Genomic DNA, 27,015 nt, shown 5'->3' with positions numbered 1-27,015 from the left:
TTTCAGTGTAGTTTCTATTTGTAAGTACACAATGAGGCAATGGGGCTAAATGCGAGACCTGCTTCTCTTGTCTTGCACCATGATCTTCTCAATAGTTTCCTAATAAATAGAGAATAGAAAGAAGTGAAGGACACAGCTCTTCAGAGATTCAAGAGTACAAATAACATTTGCTATTGCAAGTGGAAGACTGATAGCACATATTTTGATGTCTTTCAACAGATACCTTGCTTCTCTCAGCTATTATATATATATATATAACATAAATATATATATTATATATATAATATAAATATTTTATATATATATATATATATAGTATTTTGGAAAGAAAGTTTGCCAGACTTTCTAAAGAAATTTCTGAAAGGATCTTCTGGAAAAGTTAGTCTGGTTTACAGCATGCTCAGTATAGAGCTGATATAATTTTTCCAGCCAGGTGAACTCAAGAGAAGTGCAGAGAGGACAATGAAGACCTAGGTGTAGTTGTAGTTGCCCTAAATGTTGTTCAGTATTCTCATCTATGACCATATTTGTTAATTAATTATTTTTTATTTAGTTGTCTGGACATCTTTGTAAATAGGATTCAGTCATTTCACAAAGGTCAGCTTATGTGAGGGTCTTCAATCAAGAAAGAATATCAGAATGTACCACTGTCAGACCAATGTTTTTATATAACACTTTTTCGAAGAAATGGTTGATGCAACTAAAGGTGACAATAGTCAATCATAATCCATTGTCCATAGATGGAAGAATTTTAACCCACTGATCCTAATGATGCCACCATTTGCTGAAAGTCATGTGCTGGCTGGACTCACACCAGGGCATGAAAGACTGACTGTTTTGATTTTAGTACAGTGGAAATAGATAAGAGCATCAACATCAAGCAAACAGAGGTCCTGTTCCAGACACAGCTTGTGTCACACATTTAAAAATACAGCCTTGGAATCTTTAGGCATACTTGGTAAACTTGTCGGCATAATGTAACCAAATTCCACCTCTGATGACAAAATCACAGAAATGATAACAAAACCCAGACATTTTTGGAGATTAAAATATATTTTTCTGTAATGAAAGAGACATTCAACATTAAATAAAAATAAGTATGTTCTTTGGATCTTTATTGACAGCTTTTTTTTTTTTTTTTTCCCCATAAATTTATGGTGCCATGGCATAGAAAAGTCTTGAAAAAACAAACCCACAGGTGTCTCTTCTGTTTGGGATTTCCTTGGGAAATTCTCCAAAGCATTTCTTGATTGTTATCCCAAATATAAAATTCATCTCCAGGTTAAGACACCTAAGCACAGGTGCTGGCAACTGAAGTGCTTAAGAGCCCATAAATATCAATAACTGCACTATCAGTGGAGCCTTAGGAGACCTACAACAGACCAGCCATCAGAGGTGAGAATTCAGCTACCTCAGTTTATAAATGTTTTGTTATTTTAGGTGTCTGATGCTATTTGAAGCATCTGTATAATGCTTATAGGCGTGACCAAAAGGAAATCCTTTTTGGAAGAATTATTTGGAAACTCAGTGGGTTTCCTTATAACATTATTTTCATATGACACTCAACACCCACTTTTACCCAACAGAGCAGACAAACACAGCAAGGAAATTGTATTGATAAAATAATTCCAATACCTTTTCTCAGTTAAGAATCAAAGAGTCAAGAGTCCTGAAGCTGGTTGATGACTGATTGTTATATAGAGATCCGAAGGGATGCTTTACACAGATACTATAAAATATTCTTATATTGATGATAAGTTAGGATGCAAAATCTAAAATAAGGAATTTGCATCATCTGCATTTTTTTCCCCATTGCTTTTCAGCTCCTGTGGCAGAAATGCATTCAGAGTGTTTTACACATTAGATTTAGTATTTCTGTACTGGTGAACATGCTGCAAATGTTATGACTACTGTTATCTTTAATAGTAATGTAAAGAAAATTAGCATTCATGCATCTCAGTGTCCAGACAGATCCAGTGACAAAAGAGTCAAGAAGAAAAATGAATCTATACTATTCAGTGCAGTTTACAGTAGTTTTTTAATTGTGTTTGACAGCGTTTACATAACAATAATTTTAAAATGTTTTCAAACACTTTTTTTCATGTATTAGCATTGACAGAAATTATGGGTAATATGCATTGTAAGATTTCCTTACTTCATAACCACAAGTTTCCACAGTTAATTACTTGCACTTTCAATTTTGAGAATAACAGAAAAGTCCTCTTTCCAAGATTTAAAAACCTGAAAACAGCATTTTCAATATGATGCAGTCTTGGCAACAAGAGGACCAGTTCAACAAAAGATCAGTTCCTCAGTTCCTCCTTCCCTCCCTCCCTCCTTTCCTCCCTTTGTCCCTCCCTCTTTTCTTCCCCCCCCCCCATTTCTTTCTCCAATGAGAAGAGGAAAAATGACTCTTGAGGAAAATGATTGAAAAAAATAATCCAAGTTTGTATTATTTCTCAGTAAAGGCTGAACATATTTTTCATCTATTTGGTTTTGTTAGATGGACATAGTAAGGAATGGCCATAGTAAACACAGTTTTTGCTTATAAGCTATGGCATTGAATCATCTTGTCATGTGTAGGGCACACAACTTCATGAAAAAAATAGCTTTTCTTTGTTACATTGCTGAGAACAGAAAAAAGCTTTGTTAAATTTACAGATGCTAAAAAAATTGTTTAATCTTTTAGTTTTCTTGTTAAGAAATGACCGTTTTACAAAGATGCCCTGAAAGACTTGAAAATGTTGCTAACTTCCCTTGCCTCTGATAGATTACCAAGTATTCATAAAGAATTTAAGGAAGAAGAATAAAAAATATTATTTCTACATAGTACTAGGTCACTCATTCTATTTCACACCAGACTTTGGGACACTCATTTGATTGAATGCCATTAGGGTAATTTGGAGCAGACACTCTAGTCTCTGCCAGTGGAACAAATATGGTATTTTATTAGAAATGCTGAGATCTGTTTAGTGTATTTCTAATTGATATTTCCAGATCTTTCCATATACATAGTGTCTATGTTGTTAGAGGTTGTCTGTGGAAAAGAATACTTCACATCCAGAAGGGCTAATGAACTGGGCCATTTCAGGTTACCTTATAATCATTTTTCTCAAACTTTCTTGGCAGTATCGCTAGAGCATTAAAAATCTGCTAATGGAAAAAGGAAAAGTTGAGATTTGGGGCAAGATTCTTCCAAGACAAACACATAATTAATTAAAGCCATACAAGTTATTCAAGAACTAGATAGCAAACGTGGCTTTAGAAGGTAGAGATTATCTATTTTTTCTTATTAATTACCCGTGAAGCAAAGAAATTAATTGTAACATGGCTTTCTTTCTTTCTTTCTTTCTGGCAACCCACAGGTCAGGATATGTCTGGACAATGAGCTCTTCTGACTGGTAAGTCTAAAAAGAGTTTAAATTCAAGGAACAGATTCTGCTTGTTTCTGCTGCAAGTCTCGAAAACCAGCAAAAATACTCAATCATAGTACAATCTGACAAAAAAGAAAGGTAAGTTTACACATGAAACTCAAGTTGGACTTTGAATTAGAACGGACTGCATTGTGCAGGTAAGCCTTCGTGTTTCTAAACACCTATAGAGACACCAATTTCTGTTTTAATGTAGTTCGGGCTATTTTTTGAAAATGTTGATGATCCATTTTTTAGGTCAGCATGTTCACTGGTGATTTCATGCAGAAGTACTGGGACTAGGAGATGACATCCACCTAACTAAGACAGGTCTCCACAACTCATGTTGTGAAGTTGTCTAGGAAGGATTTTCCTATAACTTAGATCACAGTTCATGAGTGAAACAGAAGTGAAGAACAAATAATCATACCAGTTCAATTAGTGTTTATTATTAATGCTTTAAAGTAAACCTGAAGTTACATCAGAGTAAGGTAAATCAACACATTTCTTTTATCATCTAGATAATATAGCATATTTTTTGTCACCTGAATAAATCCATGAAGTATCTGCTTGTAAAGGCAGAGTGTTCTCTGATGCAGTATATTTTACAGTATAAATAGTACCTTAAAAATCAAAATCGGCCAAGATGAAGGTCAATGTTTCCTGTTAGTACAAGCTTGGCTTTTCTCTGATGGAATTAGGATTTGGCTATTGCTTGTAACATGAGTTTTAAGTTCTGTAGCCAATGGGAGTAAAAAGAAAATATGAGAAAGCCAGCTCCTTCAGTAGCTGTACTTCTTGAAACTAAGCCTGAAACATCTTTCATTTGTATGAGTTTCAGTTGAGTTCATTTGTGTGCAGAAAACTTATAGATGCTTATCAGAAGTGTGAGATCAGCAGTCTCTGCAAAAAAGGCTTCTTCTGCACTTTCCAAAAAAATAAAAATAATAATAATAAAAAATGTTGGTGATATATTAAGGCAAATAAAGATATTACTTTGTAAGGGTTCCCAGGATGCTAAATATATATTCTCAGTCAAGTGAGCCCCACTCTTTTCCAAACTGCAGGCAGTTTACCAATTCTGGCAGTTGCCTGCTGGTCATGTGTGAGTGACTCATGCATCATCTGCAGATACAGTGGCAGTGGTAGTGTACATGATGAAGTGCCACTCAAGTTCCATATTCAACTCCCTCCACTTGGTGCAGCCTGAGAGCAAGACAGGAACCTGCTTTCCCTCTTCTCTTTTTACAAGTTGCCTTCCCTTGCTTCTCTATATGTTGCTAGGCTCTGCTTAGTGGTGAAAAGAAGTTGTACAAATTGAGGCAAAGAGGCATTTTTATATAATAAAAATAACTCCAATATTGTGCTCAGAAATCATGTACCCACTAATATTTTGTAGGTAAGGTAAGTTACACTATATGCTGTAGAATTATGGTGTTAAAATTATGACTCATTGTAGGATAGTAGCAGATGTTCATGCACCTCAGAAAAAGAAAAAAAAAGGAAAAATGTCCCCTTACACATCTAATTTTCTCCTTGCCTCATTACAAACTCAGATGTAAGGCAGTTCTCTCTGTGTAATGCTTTAAGTAAATCACTCCATACCATATGAATAAATACAGGTGAAAACCAGTAACACGTAAGATCAAGTGTCAGGTCAAGTCAAGAGTTTGGAGACTTTCTCCTATGGACCAAAGATTTATATTTTAGATAAATGATTCCATGCAATGCTGAGTCAGATATAACTGGAATATATATATATATATTTATTTTTAATGAGAATATATATACCTGTGGTAACACTGTGTTCTTTCCTGGAAACACAGCATTAGTAGGATGCCGCTAGTCTCATCCTGATGTCTAGGCTTGTTGAAGATGTAGAACACCGCAGAGTTCAGGAGAAGGCTACAAAGCAATCAAGAGTCTGGGGAGAAAAACCCTTCTGCTGTGAAGCTTAAGTAGCTTAAGGTTGCTCTTTTTGATTTAACCAAAGAGAATACTGAGAGGTGAACCAGTCACTCTACACCATCATTGGCAGGTAGAAAGCAAGTCTTACAGCTTGCCAGTCTACTTTGGAAAGCATTCTGTGACCCACTGTCTGAAAGTTGACTTTTGATAAGGTTATCTTAAGAATAAGGTAAAATTTCCTACTGATAAGCATAAGAAAACCTTGAAACAGCTTCCTAGGGTGGAAGGGGAATGAGAGTTGCAGTCAGGACATAATCATAGAATAGAATTATTTAGGTTGGAAAAGACGTCTAAGATCATCTAGTCTAACCTTTAACGTAGCACTGCCAAGTCCGCCATTAAATCATGTCACTAAGCACCACAGCTACACATTTTTTTAAGACCTCCAGGAATGGAGACTCAACCATTTCACTGGGCAATCTGTTCCAATACTTCACAACCTCTCAGTGAAGAAATTTTTCCTAATATCCAACATAAACCTCTCCTGGTGCAACTTGAGGATGCTTCCTCTTGTCTTATCACTTAGTGTTTGGGAGAAGAGCCTGATCCCCACCTTGCTATAGCCTCCTTTAAGGTAACTGTAGAGCACAATAAGGTCTCCCCTGAGCCTCCTTTCCTCCAGGCTAGACAGCCCCAGCTCCCTCCAGTGCTCCTTGTTAAAATTGTTCTCTAGACCCTTCACCAGCTTCGTTGCCCTTCTCTGGACACGTTCCAGCACCTTGATGTCCTTCTTGTAGTGAGGGGCCCAAAACTGAGCACAGAATTCAAGGTGTGGCCTCAGCAGAGCTGAATGCAGGTGGACAATCACTTCCCTAGTCCTGCTGGCTATGCTATTTCTGATACAGGTCAGGATGCTGTTGGCTTTCTTGGCCACCTGAACACACTGCTGGCTCATATTCAACTGACTAATGCTGTCTCTGCTGCTTCTTCCTTCTCAAACTTCTCCCTTGCTCCAGCCTAGGGTCCTTCCAGTAAGCAGCAGCCTTTTGAGAACTGCTCCTGTGTAGGCTCCTCTCCATGGGCCACAGTTCCTTCCAGGAGCTTGCACTTACAACCAACAGATAAATTTTAATTCTGGTATTTTATGCTCATTAGTAGAGGAAAAGATGCATAATGGCCTGAAAGACAAAACAAGGAATCTGCTGAACTGTTGTGGGCAGTCTTCCCTGTGATCTGGACCTGGCCTGCACAGATCACTTCCCAGAAATGCAGGAGATAAGTTGGTGCCTGATCCACTAATAAGAAGCCTCCAAGGAAAATTACTGTCAGGGACTGAGTTCAGGAGTTTACCATAAATATAGCCGATACCAAGAGTAACCTTAAAATAATCTTACCAATGACTGCAGACCTAAAGTGGAGTTTGGGACTGGGAAAATAATATTCCCCTTGTCAATGTTCTAAGTTTTTGTAGCATGTCTCTCCCCACAGCATCACCTCTCCCCCCTCTTGCAAGGTGAGGTATATTCTGCTGGAGCAAAAAATTCCCACCTGTCAGTTTCTTTCCAGCAGAAATGTTTTTAGCATTGGAGGTGCTTTCTGGGTTTTGTTCATCACTAGTTTGAAAACATCTAGACTCTGGGGACCAAAATACTTCTGTTGCTCCTCAGTTACTGAATTCAATAACTTACTGCAATGCTATCACCTATGAAACAGAAGAGGTCAATGCAGGTCATCTATGGGTCTCTTCTGGACTTAAACTCCACAGAAAAATGTAGTTTAAAATGTTTTCTGGGCTAACCAGACAGAACTGCTGACAGAAGAGGATCAGCCAGCATAATCTTTTCACGCCCCATGGTAAAAAATATGTGACAGCATGCAATTAATTTTATACCAGCCAGTGAGTGACAGCAGCTGAGTAGCTACTTTACCTGCTAGCAATTTATGTTGCATTCAGAATGGGGCCTTAGAGACAAAAGGGCTCTTTGTCACAATGCTTGCTCATGTCTGTGATCAGACTATAATGGTGAAATAATACCATAATGGCTTGTGTGTACAAAGATGATAAAAATATTGCTTTCAAGTCATCTGAAATATACTGGTCTTGCTCCACAATGCGGTGCCCTACAGAACCCCCTCTAGCCATGTAATCCAGTGTGCACTGAAGACTTTTTGTATCAAATATATAAACTTGTTTGCATTATATCATTTTAACTCTCAAAGTAATCTCCCCAAACACTCCAAAAAGGTGCTTGTCAACATAAACAAGTCCAAAGAGAAAAAAAGTTAAGGATGTTTTCAAACTACAGTAAGCCAAAATTGAAGTATACTTTGAGATCAAAGTCTATGACAAGAAGAAATTACAAATATGTATGTAAAAACTTCCCCTAACATAAGTAGATCAGTACTGATTAACAGCTGCAGACAAATTAATTCCTTATCTTTGAACGACTCCCTAATAATTTCCTGAGGTGAAACAATCCCCAGTCCTGCCCATGGTTAGGTACACCATGTTTAACTGCAGGGGCTACAAGTGCTCTCTGAGGAAGTGAGTTATTGTGCTGAAATCAGATTATTGACACAGATGCACACCCCCAAAGAACTCCAACTTACTGTTCCAAACAGCCCCCAGGTGCACCAGTAGGTCAACAGCATGACGTCACATCTCCTTGCCTCTACTGCCTCAGGGCTGAAGCCAGGAGCTTGGCAGTGAAACCAGGTTATTTATTTACCTGCTGATAGACAGGACAAGAAGTGGGAGGAGTAATAGCTTGAGGAACACCTTGGAAACAGGAATGAGAGTCACAAAAACAATGGCTTTGTTATACAACATTTAGTGTTGCTCCATTGCTGAAACAGGCTCGCAGAGTCCCAGATCGCACTGAAAGAGATGTCTGGAAGAGAGCGTTGAGTGATTTCTTCACCTGTTATGAAGTTTTTTTAATTTTGTGCTCAATTCTTGCAGCCAGTACTTTTGAGGAATTAAGCAGGAATTAAAAAAACAGTCAGAGAAAAAGCACTTGAGTTTTTGAAGAGTGAGATGTATAATGAGATTGTAGAACTCATGTTTAAATGTTGCTGTAAAGACCAAAATTATAAAAAATAACCACAAAATAAAGTGGAGAAATTAACTGGTGTTTGATGGTGACTCTTTGGTCAATATTTTCCAGAAGAATCCCTTAGCCTATGGAATGTCCAAGGCTGGAGAGAGAGGGAGAGGATAAGGGTGATACCAGGGGACAGACTACAAACCCATTCCTATTTTTTTTTCTTAGCATTGGTTATTGGCACTGCTTCCTGGGCCTCTGAGATGGTAGAGTCCTCCTTAGATCACTGTGACAAAATATCTCCAGTGCACAGTTTCTTCAAACACTGTAGACTGGAAGCAGACTGCATGAAGAGTTGAAGAGTGTGAGGGGGGCAGGTGATGATAACTGGTCACTGAAATCCTTCAGCATATATTTCAGTCTGCTCTGATGGACTTCAAGGAAATTGCAAATGTCAAGAATGTGAAATGATTCAAGCAGAAGAGAGGTTTTAGCTGTAAGAATTTTAGACCAGCCCCAACTGGAATATTTTTTTTTTCTTTTTCCATTTGTGCATGATGTTATTGTTCTAGTGCAAACACCTCAGTTTGCATATCTCTAATGTCAATATCTGAGACAATTCCTCTAGTCATGCAGGTTGCTGCAGAGAACATATGCTTCTAAGATGATCCTCTTCAAAGTTAGATGCCCTGAGAAAACATCCCAGCCTAGGGATGTTTCTTTCTCTTTTTTTTTTTTTTTTTTGACTGTGAAAGGAGCTTAAAAAAATAGTTCTGACACAAACTCTTGCATGCATGCTGCAGATGTTTAATAGTAGGGCAGCATCTGCATTCTAGAAAACATACTGGGGAGCTTGGAGCTGAGATTAGAGAGGGCTGAATATCTTCTGGCTACTATTTGTACTAGACAGTAAAAAGTCATTTAAATTGATACCTACCATGGGCCTTTGTTGAAACTTCAGTTAGAATGTCATTTAGAATTAGATTAGATTTAGATGAGTTAGAACTGATCATCTGTGTTAAAATGAAATGCTTTAACTTTTCAAAATATCTTCTATTTTAAAGGGTTTTGTTTTTTTCATGTTTGTACACATACCGTGAAAAATCAAAATAATATGACTCAGCTTTACCAAAATAATAATTTTATTTAAGCATTTTCAATTCAGATTTTTCAATTTTCAGTTTTTATTTATTAATTTATTTATTTCATTCTGGAGTGGGATATCCAGTGAAACAATGGACAGTGTTAATAAAACCCAAATCCTCCAGGACTAAACTGCACCTCTTCAGGCAGTCTATGCTTCCTTCTTTTTCTTCCCACATCTTTTACTTTAGAAATGATACAGAGAAAACCAAACAAAAGTTTAGCAGGAGTTTTACATCTGATGAGGAAGTTACCAAAAGTTTAGTTATTCAGTTCATTCAATTTTTATTTTATTTTATTTTATTTTATTTTATTTTATTTTATTTTATTTTATTTTATTTTATTTTATTTTATTTTATTTTATTTTATTTTATTTTATTTTATTTTATTTTATTTTATTTTATTTTATTTTATTATTTTATTTTATTTTATTTTATTTTATTTTATTTTATTTATTTTATTTTATTTTTATTTTATTTTATTTTATTATTTTATTTTATTTTATTTATTTTATTTTTTATTTTTAGGAAGGTAAATAATCTTTAATTACGGCAGTCTGAGGGCAAACAACTCCAATAAAAAGAGCAGTGTGACCAATCAGTTGCACCTCTTTCAGCGTCTATGCTGAAAACACTGAAAATTAAACTGAAAAGGAAAAATGTGTAAGTGGTCTATTACTGAAGGGTAACAAGCTTTGAGCTTAAACGGTACACTGCAGTGACTAATATGGTGTAACAGACAAAATGGATTAAGAAGACATTGCCTGAGGAGAATACACATGGTAAAAAGTGAAGTGCATTTGCTTTAATTGGGTAAATGGTATTGAACTGGATGAACAATTCACCAGAAATACTGTGGTTTTTTTTTTTTAATTTTTTTTTTATGGTGGCATTTGGGTAGGTGTCACAAAGGTAATCTGTGAAAAATTAATCTTTGGAATTTTCTAGTCAATGTGATAGCAATTTCACATGAAAAAATACTTTTCCTACTACTACACCATCTCAAAAGTGGGTATCTCCTTCAATAATAAAATATAACAAAGGAATAGACAGTTTTTCTTTTAAACAAACACTACTTTTTTTATCTGCTTAACAAGAATATTAAATTAATTCACCTTTGTTTTTAAGTGATTTTTGTTTAAAACTAGTTTTATTTCAAACTCTGTATGTGAAAGGCCCACCTTGAAAAGCGCTTTAAGAAAATTGATTCTGGGTTTTATGCAAGCCACCTTGGAAATCCTTTCTGGTAATTCAAGGCAATTGACTTAAGATACTATTACAGCAATGTGGAGGATCTGAGGGACCATGCTGTCTATATGTGGACAATAATTACAGTGCCTGGCAGCAACTTCAGTCTTGCTGCTGGGGCTGTGTGGAGTCACTTTGCACGTGGGCAGATCAATTCAGGGTGCATGCAATTCAGGTCTCTGAGCAGCTGTTAATTAGTTTTGGAGATCTTGGTAAAAGCCAGGGTATTACACCTACGCTTCATAAGGACATTGCAAAATAGGAACGAGATCCCTGCTATCTCAGTGCTTTCTCCTTTCTGAGAAGTTTTTTAAACTAAGAACCTGCTTTAAACACTGTGTACCATAAGTCATTGAATAGTTGCCATTGTCAGACTGAGTCTGAGCCATTATCGTAGTTAATTATAAAAGTGACTAAAACTAAAAAGAATCAGAAGAAAGTACGATGAGAAATAGGTAAATTGAGACTCCCCCCCCCCCTTTTTTTTTCTTAAATGTTCCTTCTTCTAAACATTTTTTTTCTTCTTTCTTTTTCTTCTAGTCCAACCATTTATTTCAGACTATTCTACATGTGTATAGGAGTTGAGCAGCAATTGGGGCAGACAGAGTTTTATTTGAAAAAAAAAATAATAGAGAGGAATTTAAAAATGTAACATTTAGCAAATGTCAAAACCTACTTTAGGCCAAGTTATGACTTGGTGTTACTGGGGTTAGCGCTTTTGACGTCAGTGGAATGGTTCCCATTTCCGGTAGGTGAACACCCAGCCCACTAGTCCAATGTTTGCATCATATACACCATAGTGGAGATAAAGGAAAACTGAGAGAGCTTTATATATTTACCTAAGGTAAAAAGCTTTTTTTTTTTTTTTTTTTTTTTTACGGGTGAGTGCTATAAACCTCTTGCTTGACTGCATGTGCTCAAATAAAAGGCTACATTGTTTGCCCTGTTCTGTATGGTCTGTTGAATTATCAGAACTGCTTAGCTGTTTATCACAAATACAGTGGGCTCTGTACTTTGACCTTTAGTTCAGAATTCATCCTTTGAAGTGTTCATGATTTCTCCAGATTGGATGGAAATACTTCTTTTGTGTATGGACTGGCCAAAAGTTCTTTCTTCAAATATTGCTTGATAGTCATAATCTGTGATGTTTTCTGCTAGTGACAGATGTATTGGAAGATTTTATGTCCTTAAATGAATGAAGACAACTCTACATGGCTACTTCTCTAACACATCCCCAAGGCCCACCTACTGCTGCAGTTGTGTCAGTACAGAGCTCAAAGTGGCTGAAGTTCTTTCCTTATTTGTCTTCAGTATTCCTATATTTGGGGAGAGTAAATTCAATGAAATGTCTGAAGTGATTCAGGAGACTTTCAGATGGCAAATCCATGCAAGTAAAAATAATCACTTTGTATATTTCTGTAATATATAATCTTCTTGACTTCTGCGTGTCTCTCTTCACTCTTGCCTACCTCATTCAATAGTGAATTAAAAGTTCTTCTTCTGTCACTATGAAAGTCCACACCACTTTTCTTTCTGAAACTCCTTTCCAGTGTCCACTTCTCCTTCAATTCTCACTGTTCTTTGTTTTCAATCCATGCACACTTGAGTCTGAGTGGTCTCATTTCCTCCCATGACTTCTGCTCAGTACAAACTCAGTCATCTTAGTTGCTTTTCTGTGTGTCACCACATACTCAACAGGACCTCCTCATTGTTGTTCTTCTGTTTTCCTCCTACATCCTTTCAATTTACCGCTCAAAATCTGACTTCCACGCTGGTTAGTGGACCCCAATTCAGATCTCTCTAAGCTGATTTCTTATGCATAGCAAGATACATACCTGCTTCCTGAGAAAGAGATGTGTTATATTGTCTTTTGAAGCACTCACTTGCATGCTATACTTGCTACCTAGCTCCTAAATTCTTGCTCTTGCAACTCAGAGTAGGTTGGTTCACGGCACAGGGTCCTAATGATACAAGATACACTTTTTAGCACACTAATCTGCAACAGGATTACTTTTAAGAATATCCCTTTGATTTTTTTTTGTTTAATTTTTGTAAATCAACAACTATATACCATGGTCAAGTGTACCATGGCAATGAAGAATTAAATAATTGACATTGTGGAGCATTGCTTCCAGCATTACAGCAACAGTTCACATCGTTTGAAATTCCAATAGCTATGTGTGGGACACTTCATTGCAGCTTCCCATTGTCTATCTACAGGTTTAAGGCCCTATCTCATGTGTTGGTACAAGGTGGTAGTATACACTGCCTTATTCCAAACACTTCTTAGGTATCTTCTACAGAGATGGAAAAGTATCTTTCACCCAAAAGCTTTCCAGTGGTAACCTATTCCTTGTTCTACTGATTTCTGCATGTTTGATCCTTTTTAGTGCTTAGATAAATAAAACCTTTGTTTCAAAGAATCTGAAATGTTTGGTTTCTGTTTCTAGAGCCAGGTGGATGACCAGGGCGAAGAAAGAAACCATTCTTTCTGAGCCAGGAAAACCTTCAAGGAGGCTCAGAACAGCCTAAATCCCTTGGGTTTAGAGAGAAAGCAGGAACAAGAAAAATAACTTCTGTAGCGGAAAAGCTTTTTCAGTTTGTGTGGGGGCCTTAAATGGTTTCATTTGTTCTTCAGCCATTTAAACCTTTAAAAACATCCTGCTGTGATAAGATTTCTGTATTAACAGTCTTCAGTTTACAACTCCTTGCTACTGAATTTAAAAACTAGAAGAAATTTCAGTACCTATTCTCTATGCTGTCTTTTTATGCTCTACTCTTACAAGATGGAAAGAGGTGCTTCACTTACACCTTAGCTGGCAATATTGTAAGATTTTGCTGGGGACTGCTCTTCCTTGTTTTCCATAGACAGAGCAGATTAATGAAAATGAGAAGGTAGGAAAAATAGAGAAGGTATGGGCCCACTGACCCATTTCTTCAGATAGTGCAGTGTGGCACCCTGTTAGTCTAAGCATCAGGTGCAATCTCTGGACTTCTTCTTCCTCATTGGTGTGGCACAATAATTTTTTTTTCTGCTGTGTACCTCCATCCTCTCTACACTCTCCCACTAGGTAATTGAAGACAATAAGTAGATCCCCCAGGTGTTCACTTTTCCAGGTGTAACAAAATCAGGTTTCTCAACCTCTCTGAATACATTTTGAGCTCCAGTCCCCTGACCATCTTGGTATATATCTGCTGAACTTGCTGTAATGCTAATGTCTTTCTTGCACTGGACAAAGTACTCCAGATGTTGTCCCACAAGCACTGAATGGAGGGAAAAGAACACTTTAGGTCTGTCGAGTATGCCCTCACTTTCAATGCTGCCAGGACACATTGCTGGCTTACATTCAGCTTGTTGTCTACAATGGCCTCCAGCTCTACAGAACAGATCCTGCTCTACAGAACAACTCCCCAAAGAGTCAACCCCAAGCCCTTCCTTGCTTGCCTTGGTAGCCAGAAGGACCAACCATATCCTGGAGTGCATCAAGGACGTCATTGCTTGCTGGTTGAGGGAAGGGATTGTCCTGCTCTACTCTGCACTAGTGCAGCCTCACCTTGAGTACTGCATGCAGTCTTGGGTGCCACAGTATGACAAAGATATGAAACTCTTAGAGAGTGTCCAAAGCAGGGCTATGAAAATGGTGGAAAGTCTGAAGGGGAAGACATATTAGGGGCGGCTGAAGTCCCTTGATTTGTTCAGCCCAGAACAGATCAGGCTGAGGGGAAGCCTCAGGGCGGCCTGCAGCTTCCTCACGAGGGGAGCAGAGGGGTAGGCGCTGAGCTCTGCTCTCTGGGGACCAGTGATAGGGGCCAAGGAAATGGCTTGAAGCTGCAACAGGGGCAGTTCAGGCTGGATATCAGGAAAAGGTTCTTCACTGAGAGGGTAGTCGGGCACTGGAACGGGCTCCCCAGGGAAGTGCTCAGGGCACTAAGCCTGACAGAGTTCAAATGTTTGGACAACACTCTTAGACATGTAGTCTGATTTTTTGTGTGGTCCTTTGGGGACCCAGGACTTGGACTTGATAATCCTTGTGGGTCTGTTCCAACTCAGAATATCCTATGATTCTATGTTTCTTACTGATGCATAAGGTTATTCTGCTTCAGGTAGAGTAGTATTACCTTTTTTTTGGAACTTTTATCTCAGTTGATCTTTGCAGCCAGTTAACATCACAATGTATAAAGTGTTTCCCCATCTTGTTGTTGTCAACAAAATTACTAAGTTAACATTCTGCTTTGTTGCCCAGGTTATTAATGAAAATCTTAAATAACACTGACCCCCGAGGAGTGCCACTCATGCTCAGTCTCACTGCGGCAATGCTCACGTGTGTGGTATCAGACCTAATGTACCATGGGGTTTTGGTGTAGATGCATTTATCTACCAAGCTGTACAATCCATGAGGAGATTTAATTTGTGGTTGTTTCAGTAAGATATGAATCATCTTTACTTTGAAGTTATTCCATAGATGTCTGCCCATCCTAAACTACACCAAGCTTAGATATCAAGCACAAAGTTTGGTCAGAATTTGTTTTTACCAGTGAGAATGTGAAATTGTTAATGTAACCAAATCCTGTGTAAGGGAATCATTTTAAAATATCATCTTTCCAATCTAGATCATATATTTACATTGTGGTCTTCTGACCACTGGGCACATTAAGAACTTTTTCCAGGTTCTAGGGCTGTTCATTCCAGTAAGCTATTTTCCATTTAACAATATGAAAAAAAGAATGTTTTTCTTTTTCTAAGATACAAGTCTTAGCACACTGGCAAAATACATTTTTCTTTATATATAATTCCTTCTGGAGTCTCTCTCTCTGAAACTTTATACACCACATGTGGATGTTGTATGTAGTTTTGAGTCCATAATGGTCATATTGCACTTCTCTTCCTTTCAGCACAAGACTGGTTTCCACATCCCTCAGAAGTACCTAACGAATATTATGGGGCAAATCTGTTTTTCTTTGCTGACAGAATCTGTTGACACACAAATCCTCCTTTTTGAGAGGACTGTTGCTATTTTTTTCTCTCTTTTAAATAAGAAACAGATAGTCTGAGAGCTTTTCATGGCACATTTTGTTTGTTTTCAACAAATGGAAAATGATTATAAATTATAATGTTTCCTAATGATCTACAGTGGGTATAGTCAAATGACAGGTCTAAACAAATCCATTGCTATAATCTCCTGTTTCCAGCAGCCTAAAGCACTCATCAATTGATCCCCTTTAAGCTCAAAGAAACCATTTTCTGCTTACTTCAGTCTCTTGCCTTTCCCAGACTACCAGAACAATTTTTTTAATGTCTTTTACTTTCATAAACTTTTCTCCACTTTCCTGGGTATGGGGATGAGAATGAGATGGGCAAAGACAGAAGAAAAGGAATAAGAAAGGGCTGATTTTATTTTGCTTTTGCTTCTTCGCAAACTGGTACAACAAATGCTTCTTCTGCCATTACATATTACAGGTGGACAGCTGCTTCTTTACACAGTATTGGACAGAGCCTTAGCACTAGACAGACCATAATATTTGTTAAAGATGTCAACAGTATTGCCATTTGCTAAGTAGGAGCAAATGCTGCCTGTGGCAAAGAGCTTTTGTGCTGCAGCATGTGAGCTTATTTTTCCAGCACTTTAATTTCCAGACTAGAAATCTATCCAATTCTTTTTTTAATGTTGTGATCTTTTGCTTTGAGAAAAAAGACAAGGTTGAAGAAGAAATATTGTTGAAAATTTCTAGGTTGATTAATTCTTAATTCCTGTTCTTAGGGAGCTATAATTTTATTTTTGTATTTCTGGACATAATGAAGTCTCTCACATTACCCTACCAGTGCTGCAACTATCCCTATGACACATGAGCCATTCTATTGCTTTTTTCTTGACTTTATATCTCCAATTTTCATATTTTTATATTTGTGTGGGAGGTTTATGTAATGTCTGATGCAATTCTAAATGAGAAGCCATAAATGTGTCTGACAAATCACCTCTCATCACCTATATAACTAGAATACATATTGATGAATTAAGCCAGGAGCTTCCTCATGTTGAAGAGCAATATCAAGCCTCTCTTGACAAAGGAAAAAGCACAAAATGTCTTTGAAAGTATTTGAAAAAAATCTGTTTGTTTCCAAGTATTGTTTCTACAGTTCCCATCTAAACCTCACAAGAAGATTTCAGGCTAGTTTAGGATATGTATTTCAGATGAATAACTGAATTATCACTAGCAGAAGAAGAAACAAATGATGATGAAATCCTTCTAAAGTCAATTTTTGCAAATGTCCCCCTGGAAAGAAAAAAAAAATCCCTTTGATCTGTCTGATAGAAGTGTATATAGTACAATTCTCTTTAGCCATAAAACATAGGAAGATTCTCCTTTGTGAAGGCAGATACTGAGGTAGAATGGATTTTTTCCACATCTGACCTTTACCTGACATTTATATAGTTGATATCAGCAGGGTGAAATAAGTCTGGATTTTCAAAAAAGAGAGTTTTTTTTCATGGTCTACGTATAGCCTGGTATATATTTTAACCTTCTTTTGGGCCTTCAGCTGTTATTTTTTCTGTACATTATCTTTTATGGAATTAATTGCTATATGAGAATGGTCCTTTTAAGACTGACACTGAATTATTTTCACTGGTGAGTGTTTTGACTCCTAGCAGCAGGACTCTAGTAAAACTGGAGCTCTCCCTTCCCATTATTATTAGTTAGGTCCAATGTCTGCATATAGCTGTGCAATTAGCTTTCAAATGGTTTGCACATGTATTTTAAAAGTCAAGAAGATCATTGATTGATGTAAATTGCCAGTGTTCAAAGAAACATTGAAATTTTTACTGCCTGCTCCAGTAAATACAATGTAAAGTAAGCAAACTATTTTAACATTTCAGTTTAGCTTATTGTACATCAAGGAACTGACACTCTGTGTCAGATGGTTTGAACTCTACTGAAGATGGAGCTAGAGTAAAGGCAATTCCAATTACGTTGCATCTCATGCAAATTATCTTGGAGGCTAAGCATTCCTGGGCTTGTCCTGTGCTTGGATAAGAGACCATCTGGAAGTCCCAGCTGCAGTAGGCACAAGCCAAGACATCGTGGCTGAATACTAGACCACAGAAAGTGAATGAGTTAGAAGACTACATTTTACCCCTCATCACTGGCGGGTGAGTCAGAGAGATGAAGTTACCAATGCCGTTTTCATTCCTTCAGTAGGAAATGTCTCAGAAGAATACTGCAAATTAAAAACTCTAATATTAGAAAGTGAAGTTATATGAAACTTAAGCTCCACAGGAACCTTTAACCAGGGTTAAACAATCCTACCCTCTACAATGGCTATGTCTCTGAAAAATCTTACAAACTTACCAAAACTTGGCAGTATTTCCATACTGGAGTTGACGTAGGACAAATAGATTGGTGTTCTGGTGCTGCTGCTCTTGCCTATCAGGCAAGTCCTGAGTGGTATGACTGGCATGTGAACTTTTCTTCTGCCTGTATTTTTACAGAAGTGAAGAGCTTTCTTTTGGACCTTTTTTAGCAGAGAAACTGAAAAGTCTTGCTTCTGAAACAAACAAACAAACAAACAAACAAACAAAAAAATATTTGACAACCATTTAAGTAATAGTACAATGGGGGAAATAGCCCTGAGCATTTAGGGACCTAACTTTTTTTTTTTTTTTTTTTTTAAGCAGAAACCTCGTGTGGAAGATTCAAGAAAAGCTCCTGCTTCTTTCTGGGAAGAGAACTAGGGTGTGTGGAGCACTGATTAAAAACAGGAAGGATGGAGGTAAGGGAAGAAAGAAAAAGGGAAAATATAAAGTGAACATGGGAAAAAAATAAGTAAGAAAAAGAGCATAAACTACTACTAAATCCTTTTGGGCTACATCTTCTGTTCTCTTTTTGTAATGAAACAATACTATAAACTAATGTCTAGATCATCTATGCCAAATCACTAGCTCCAATATAAGATGAGAGAATTTAAACACATTCAGAATTTGCAAAGAAGAAATTTACTATTTGGCCTGATAATAACAAGGTTGAAAGACACTTATTCTTATGGTTCATCTAGAAGATGTACAGCTTTTAAGGTGACCAACTGAAGCATATAAAACTAGAATAATTAAGTCCAAATGAAAAGCTACCGTGAACATTAACCATAGTTCTTCCCACCACCCAGATTCTGAATATGGATGTTGCTCCAGGTTTGTTTTGCTGAATTTCTCTTCACTGAGTAACTCTTTTCACCCTTTAATTCTCTCCTTCTTTTCTGGCAGGGAAGCACATTCTTTGCTCCTGTAACTTAATTACAAACTCACAAACTTAACCATATTGCCATGTTTTAGTATCACCCACAACCTGGCAGATGCCACTGACTGAAAACACAGATTTACTTTAAAGTAAGTCCTACAGATGCACTGTTTCTATATTTAAAGACACAGTTTCCATGGCATGACAGCACTGTCTATACATCCTGATTACTGACACCAAAGCTGCTTTGTGGGGTGGTTTGGTTTTCATCTCTCAGAAACTGCATTTATTCAGAATAGATATTGCATGTAATGATTCTTATTTAAAGAAAGTCTGAATTTTTAAATACTTTTTAAATTATGATAATCATTACTATAATATAATTGCCAATTAGGTTGCCTGCTTCAGAGAATGTGTTCTTTGATTTTAAACAGCTGTGATCCCATTTGCTTAGTTCTCTGTATCTTACGAAAAGGAAACAGGATCAGGAATGTTTTTGGAGATCTTCCTACTCATTAAATTAATGCTTTGATTCCTGTACTTTTGCTGTACACAGAAAAGCACACATAAAGAATCTTCTCTCTGACACAGTGGATTTGTTGCATTCCAGTGTAAGCTATTGTAACTTTAATGAAGTCTGTTGGGTTATAATGCCTAAGACTAATATAAACATGAGCTTGAGACCTTGCTGATACCAAAGCACAAGGTTTGCCCTAATGTGAGCTACAGAGAAGTCAAAGGAGTGCTAATGATATTTAAGTTACCTGAATTTCCTGTCTTTTTTCTTTATTTGCCACTGAGGTTTTTTGAAACACTGCTTTATAAATCTGTTCAAATGTGTGCTGCATCCTTACTCCTTTTCTGCAGCTCAACAAAGGTTTAAAAAGAGAGAGAACCTGGTCCACCAGTGCCTAAAGCTTTTCAAAGATAGAAAACTGTCTCAGTATTTGAATTACCTAATTTCACCTAAGCTTTTTTTTTTTTTTTCAGATAGTTGTTGAAAAGAAGAAATTCTCAGTGTTCCCATCAGCATCTATGCTACATAATTTCTTTCTTGTCCCATGTGTAGACAAACAGGAATTATGGAAAATGTAAGGCTATGTCAAGGTTGCAGAAAGAACTATGAAGCTGTAAAGCTGATTGGTTGACTAATTCAAGGGGTGAAGTATGAATTAATCTTATATGAAAAAATAGAAGTTCATACTGTAAAACAGCAAGTATTTTAATATTAAAGAACAAAAATATGAGAAAACCTGGAGAGCAGTCAGTCTTTTCAATCCATTTTTTTTTTTTAGATTTGTCTAGGCAGAGCTTCTTAGAAAGAAACTCTTCAAGATCCACCTTTTTAATGAGATCAAATAAGCTTATTTACAAATTTGATAATGGATTCTAAAAGAACTGTCAATAATGAAAACTGTGTCTTGGTGAGGAAATATTCTCACCCGAGGACTGATGAAACCTGTTTGCTTTAAGTCACAGTTTATTGCAGTAACTTATAAATAAGCAATTGTGAAATTATTATCTAATTTTCCTGGAACCTAACATATAGGTTTCCATATAAAATTTTCATTGAAGTGTTGTTTTTAAAGGGTCAAACCACTGACGATCAATAATCTTAAAACTGGAATAGATCAGTCTTCTTCTTCCACCACCTCCCCCCCACTCTTATAAAAGTTTAATCTCTCTCACAGCAATGTAGGTGCTAGATGGTTTTATAAGAAAAGCTGTTAAATTACATTTCCATTCCAATAGCTCATTAAAATCTGACCAATAATTAAATATTACCTTCCAACTGTCTTTTGGTTCTGTTTTGATGGCCCACCAATGGCTTGCCAGAGGCCCTGAGACACTATAGCCCATACCAGAAATTCACTTTCTCTTCAAATATGCTGTAGTTTCATTTGTTCTCTTCTATCCTTAATGGGCTGGTTGATACTCGATCCCAGAAATGAATAGGATAGGCTGCAGTGAGTGTTTTAAAATCAGGGATGTGAGTCAAGGCACAACCAAAGGTGTTTTTTAAAAGCCATGAATTCAGTAACTTCACTGGAACTGGGACATGAATTTCTCATTGAAAGAAAATGTTTGTGTTTCAACTTAAATGCTCTTGTAGTCTCAAACCAGAAAGTATGTGAATGCTACTGGTAACACAGAGAAACTGAGATGACACAGCACAGTTTCTGTAGAAGTCATTCTAGAATTCCTTTCTGTATTGCTATAAGTTGTTTAAAACAAGCATTTTTTGTCCTTTGATCTGTCAAAATATTGGGAAGCCATAAGGAATAACTAGTTTCAATTTTGCTCCTTCATAGCTAGATGAGAACAGGAGGAAATCTTGCGTCTGATGACAGGCAATATCTGTCTTGTAGAGAAGACTGGATAGCTATGAATCATCTCAAAATTAACATATTATATATCCCCTTGAATATCCATCAGTCAAAGTTTGCTCATAAACTCCAGCTTTGTCAACATGTTTGGATGATGGTTTTTAGTCAACAGAAGAAGCTCTGAATTCTCTTCTTTATTTTTCTCTAACTTTCCACTTGCTTTTGGATAAAAGCCTGACCCAAGCCTTCACTGCTTTTTTTTCTTTTCCTATTTTTTTAGTGACTGTCTGTACTATTCTCTGAAAGCAGCAAACATATTTTTGCACTTCACACAGAAGATGGCATTCCAAAATGTGATTACACTAAATTCCCAAACTTTCTACAATTTTATAATCCCTTTCAGTTCTTAACGTTCTTAATTCTAAGATATCAAGTCAAAGGCTCATTAACTGTCTAATGTGCTATGTTAACCTTTTAACATAATTAGAAACTAAAACATCTGGAATAGCTATGTGATCCACAAAGTGGTGCATGAGTAGAGTCAATAAAATAATGAATAGATTTGTAAGAGTGCTGCAAAATTTGTTCCTCCTCTTAATTTACACCTAGTCATAATCTTTGTTTGTGTTGTCAAAATTGTATTTAGATGACAGACTATGAGGGTAATAAGTACAGAGCAAATCCTTTATGGACAAAAGTCCATGGCTGTTGGTGGAGTCATTCAAGGTGGGACCTTTAAAATGGGACTGAACATTTTTGCATTAATGTTGACATTAATGTTGTATAGAAAGGTGAGTGATTCTCATTACTATTATGATTATGCTCAAAATCACAATAGTACTGTGATTTGAAGCTATTTTATGTCTTATTGAATAGATATGTTCGAACTGGTATTTGTAAATATTTTTTTTACCTACACAATTCACATTTATAGCTACCTATCTGTCCACTGACAAAACTCTTAAATCATAATAATCCATGTCTAGACAGAAGACAAAGGGGGAAAAGGGAAAGATGGATTGATTAATCTAGTGATGGAGCTTAAGAAAGAATAACAAAGTCCTGCCATATGAAAAATGCTTTGGGGAAGATGTATGACATTTACCTTATTATAGCAGAATATTAATAACAGTAAAAGCTAAGGAAAGGTTATCACTGACATTGAAAGTGTTTTTATATTGCTGGAAAATTAAGGTATTTTCCTACAAAATAAATAAATAAATAAATAAATAAAAATCCAGTCTTCTTCAGAAAAGAAAAAAAAAAAGAGAGGAGGACTGCAAAAGGCTATGCTGTCGGACAAAACCAGACATGCATTCTTCAGCTCTGGATGAAGGAAACTCTGAAGGAGGTGATGCTGGTGTCTGGGACTGCAAAGGTGGCACCCGTATTTATGGTGTGGTGGCTTAGATGTGCTCTTTGGCATGGGAATCTGATATACTGTGCAGGTGTCTTGGTTGGAAGTGTCGGGAAGAGCTGGGGCTGTAATTCCTAGAATTTACTTCCTATTAGGGGTCAAAGCAGGACCCTGGGTGACATTTTAGATGAGGTTGGCTGTGGGGGTTAGTGATGCTGGGTGGAAGCCAGATAGGAAAGAAACAGAATTTAAAGAGATCTGAAAACCCACGGGGACTGTCAATGTAAGCTGAGAAGACAGACAGTATTTCAAGGACTTCTTAGCAAGTGGTCTGGCAGAGGCCGTAAAACCAAGACCAGGAGAAAGAGTTGGTAACATGTAAAGACCCGGGTTGACAGCATTACAGAAAGCAAAGAGAAGGAAGAGATGTGGCAAAAACTAATCCTCTACATGGGCCTTTGTAATTGGAGCATAGGAAGTAGGAAATAAATTGTTGTAGACAATAAGAATTAGAAAGTAGGTGCTTATCTTCTGCAAATAAGCTTTTACCCATAATCTCTTTGGCCTTACACTTTCTATTAGGTGAGACTATCTTGGTGGCACTTGTTTGATTAGATTGAGGTGTATGAACAGCTGTAAAAACTCAGTGATGACTGTTTCTGGGTTACTTTTCTTTCCTAATTGACAGGCCAATATTTCTAATGTAATTTGCCCTGACTGCAGGTTTTAACCTTGCACCTTGCTGCAGAAATGACACAATATTGAGACAGCATGAAATCTAGCTCTGTTAACGAGCAGTGCAGAAAGTAGATGTTCCATTCAACATCTGAAAACCAACAGTCAAAATAAATAAACAAAAGCATCCCAAAATACAGGTTCAGGGAAACAAGCTGAATAAGAAAAAAAAAAAAAAACTGAAAAAAGAAAAAGGGAAAAGAAAAGAGAATTTGTATAGCATATTTGCCTGTTATCAGCAGCCTTGTTCTGCTCTAAGGCAAGATAATCAATATGAGAATGTATGTTCAAAAGACACAAGAATTCAAAGATGAGATTTTTGGCTTTATTTACACAGGAGCACCAGTCTCATGGGAAGTCACAGCAACTTGTAGTCCAAAGTAATGTGGGCATGATAGGGGAAAATATCTCACCTCAACATTTTCCAACAAATATTTAGTGGATTTCAATAGAAAGAAACCACTTGCTCCTTTCAGGATGGCTTCAGTATGTCTCTGGACATCTTTGTTTCATAATCATTTTTCTCCCTCTTGATTTTCTTCCCAGATCAGTATCTGTAGCAATTAGAGGTGCAAATTAATTGCTTGAAATATTTTTTAGCCCTCTAATTAAGTGCTAAACTCTGTTAAAGGAATTGCCATTGTTAGAAGTCTTCTTAAGGTAATCTGATAAAAACAAGATAGAAAAAGGTTGTTTTTGGTGAATCATCACTAGTAAATAAACATTGTTTCTATAAGACAAAAAAAAATATATTGTTTTTATGAAAAGAAAAAGTATGAAGGGGGAATATCTTTCTGAACCTCCCTCTCAGTAAGAGGGAAAAAAAGCTTTTTTTTTTTTTTTTTTTGGTACTTTTGTGATTCCATTATGACATATTTCATGTCAGGTCTGACTTTTTATTGTGTTTGAGTGGGAACAAGAAGCCTTGCTCAAGAGGATTTTTTCTACTAGCCTTTCTACAGAACATAGCTTCCTAATGTTCAGCACCCAGGAAAGATTAATGAACCTTGATGTTGCATAGAGAACTATGGAAAGAACCAGTTATGGGGCACAATGACACTCTTAAATGTAATGTCAACAAGTGGTTTGCTCACTAGTATGGTTATGCTAAAACATTAAAGCTAAAGCTCTTGATGCTGTGAAATTGCATCCCTACATCCCCAGATTCTGGGACACACTATGTGCAATGGTGAGTGACTGAAGGTACTTTGTATGCCTTTGTCTTGGGAAGACAGAAGGATGTGAAGGTGAGAATCTATATTCATATGGTTTTGTGCAAGAACAGTATTCCCTGACCAATATGTTTAATCAAAACTGAACAGCTGTTTAATTCCAAATATCACACAGTCACAGCATACCATTTGTTCTCCAGATTGAAGATTATTTCAAGTGCATATACAATTAATAATTTCCAGTGGTAACATTTAAAGACTTACAAGGTCTTCAGATACAATCTATGAACACTAATAGGGTTTTATTTGAGTAAAAGGACATTTTTTTGCTGATATATCTTACCCATTTATTTGGTGATGAATGTTGGACAGCCTCATACTCACAGGAAGAAACTCCACTAGAAGTAAGACAACTTTTCTGTGTTGTGGCCTGGACACTAGCTAGCCCATTTTTATGTAGATGTAATTCAAGCTTGAATTTCAACTGAATTTTATATATTAGTAGTACCCTTAACCACCAATAATTAAGAATGAAGATCAGAAAGATCAAAATGGCACAGAATAATTATTACTAAATCCACTGAGAGACATAGACATTTGTTATGTATATGCACTAGTTTGGAGTGTATAATGAATAAATTTAATTATTTATTTTAATGTGTTGTCATTGTTCAAATCAAATTAACAGAGAAATTCTGCATCAAACAGAAAAGTGCTACCGCATTAACCCCCTGAACAGCTTTTTGTCACCTGGCTCATGTAAGCAGTTAAAGTGAATAAATGTTTAACTAGCATTTCTGGCTCCAAGTTACCTTCTCTCCTCCACCTTTAGAGGCCCTGGGAAAAATACAATATTTTTTTTTTGTCTGATGAAATAGAAACAGGATTTTTTTTTTTAAGTGTTCCTGGCATTTTGTTCCTAGCTTTTAGGAGACACAATTAAAATATTAAAAAATTGATTTGCCTTTGTTTCAAGTTCAGATGAGCATTTTTTTTCCACACAAAACTACTCAGCAAAACCATTGCACCACTGCAAAAACAACATTAGCATTAAAACCATAACCTCAAATTAGCACTGCTTGGAATTGATCACGTTTAACATTAGTCAAGTGAAAAATGACATGCTGATCAACTACAATAAACTATTGAGAAAATCTCTCAGCAAAGATTAAAAAAAAAACAAAACATTGCTATGGCAGTCATAAGAATTTTTCAGAAACTGTGGGAAACAACAGGAACAAATAGTATGAATTATTTCCTCCTCATCTTAGAGTGGTCAATTTTCATCATATTAGTGATCTGAAATGAAAAGTAGTAAAAAGGGAGATGCAGATAAGAGTGTCATGAAAGTACTCAAGAAAGTCTTTCAGGAGTCCTGGTTTCAACATTACCAAAAGGAGGCCTGAAAACAGTCCTGTGATGTAACAGTGCATGATAAAATGCCAGCATATACATACACACACAATGTGTATAATTGTGTATTCCTACTACAAAAGATTTGAGAGCTGAGCAACCCTTTAATAAAAACCTTCCATTTGTTGCTTTTCTTAGGGATTGATTTACTTCAAGAAAAAGTTCATTTTTATACAGCCAGGAGACAACAAGAAGCAGAATATAGATTACAATTAATAAAGTATTTAGAGAATGCAGACTTGCCAAACTCATCCAATATATCTTTATACTGTCAACTTCACTAAGAAATGATATAGAAAAATTACCCGGTTTTAGAGAAACTCTTCATCATACAAATTTTATTGATGTATCAGTTACAGAAGTAAAAAACCATAAATTTTATTCCTTTATCTGCTGGCCTCATTTTTATGATTTTAATTTATTTTTCTTCTCCAGAAAGTCACTGCCGTGACTATATATATATATATTTTTTTTTCCCCTACAACATTTCTCCCCTACAACTCAGCAGTGTTTGCATGTGGCTGGCAATGATGGGGCTGGCTGGCTCTGACTGCACCCTGGATTCTCTACAGAAAAGCAAGAAGTCAACAGCATAGCCCCACAGTCCAGGGACACCCCACACTCTGTGTTCCCTGAGGCAGGCCAGTGTCAGTGGGCACCTTTGACAGCAAAGCAGGAGCAAATGCCATGGAAATGTGGATTGGAAATGGGTTGGTGGCAACACCAGTCAAGGTTGACAGTAATGCCATTGAGGCAGTCAGGACAAAGCAGACTGAGTGAGGGTGTTTTCTCCTGGATGAACTGTCCCAGCTATTAGCCTCGTATGAAAGATGTTCCAGTCTCTGCATCATTGCAGCTCTGTACTGGACTTGCTCTAGACTTTGCTCCAGATCTTTCTTGCACTGGGGAGCCCAGAACCAGACACAGCTCTCCAGATACGGCCTCACTAGGGTTGAGTGGAAGGGTCACTTTCCTCTCCCTTGACCTGTTGGCAATGCTTTTTTTTTTTTGCTTTTTTTTTTCTTTTTTT

At 36.7% G+C, this 27,015-nt stretch overlaps 1 long non-coding RNA gene across 2 annotated transcripts; it reads left to right on the top strand.

Annotated features, from left to right (window-relative positions):
- The first annotated feature begins 17,104 nt into the window (after window positions 1–17,104).
- On the top strand, window positions 17,105–21,793 carry LOC308191474. Of its 2 annotated transcripts, none has more exons than XR_013948021.1 (4): window positions 17,105–17,900; window positions 18,426–18,520; window positions 19,008–19,130; window positions 19,972–21,793. It is a non-coding gene; the product is annotated as an uncharacterized lncRNA (long non-coding RNA). The 2 variants fall into 2 exon arrangements; XR_013948022.1 differs by having other exon boundaries at window positions 18,423–18,520.
- Window positions 21,794–27,015: the final 5,222 nt, after the last annotated feature.

This window comes from Anser brachyrhynchus, assembly GCF_964034855.1.
Source record: "Anser brachyrhynchus genome assembly, chromosome: 3".
Lineage (NCBI taxonomy): Eukaryota > Metazoa > Chordata > Aves > Anseriformes > Anatidae > Anser > Anser brachyrhynchus.
This window is presented reverse-complemented; position numbering and strand designations above follow the sequence as displayed.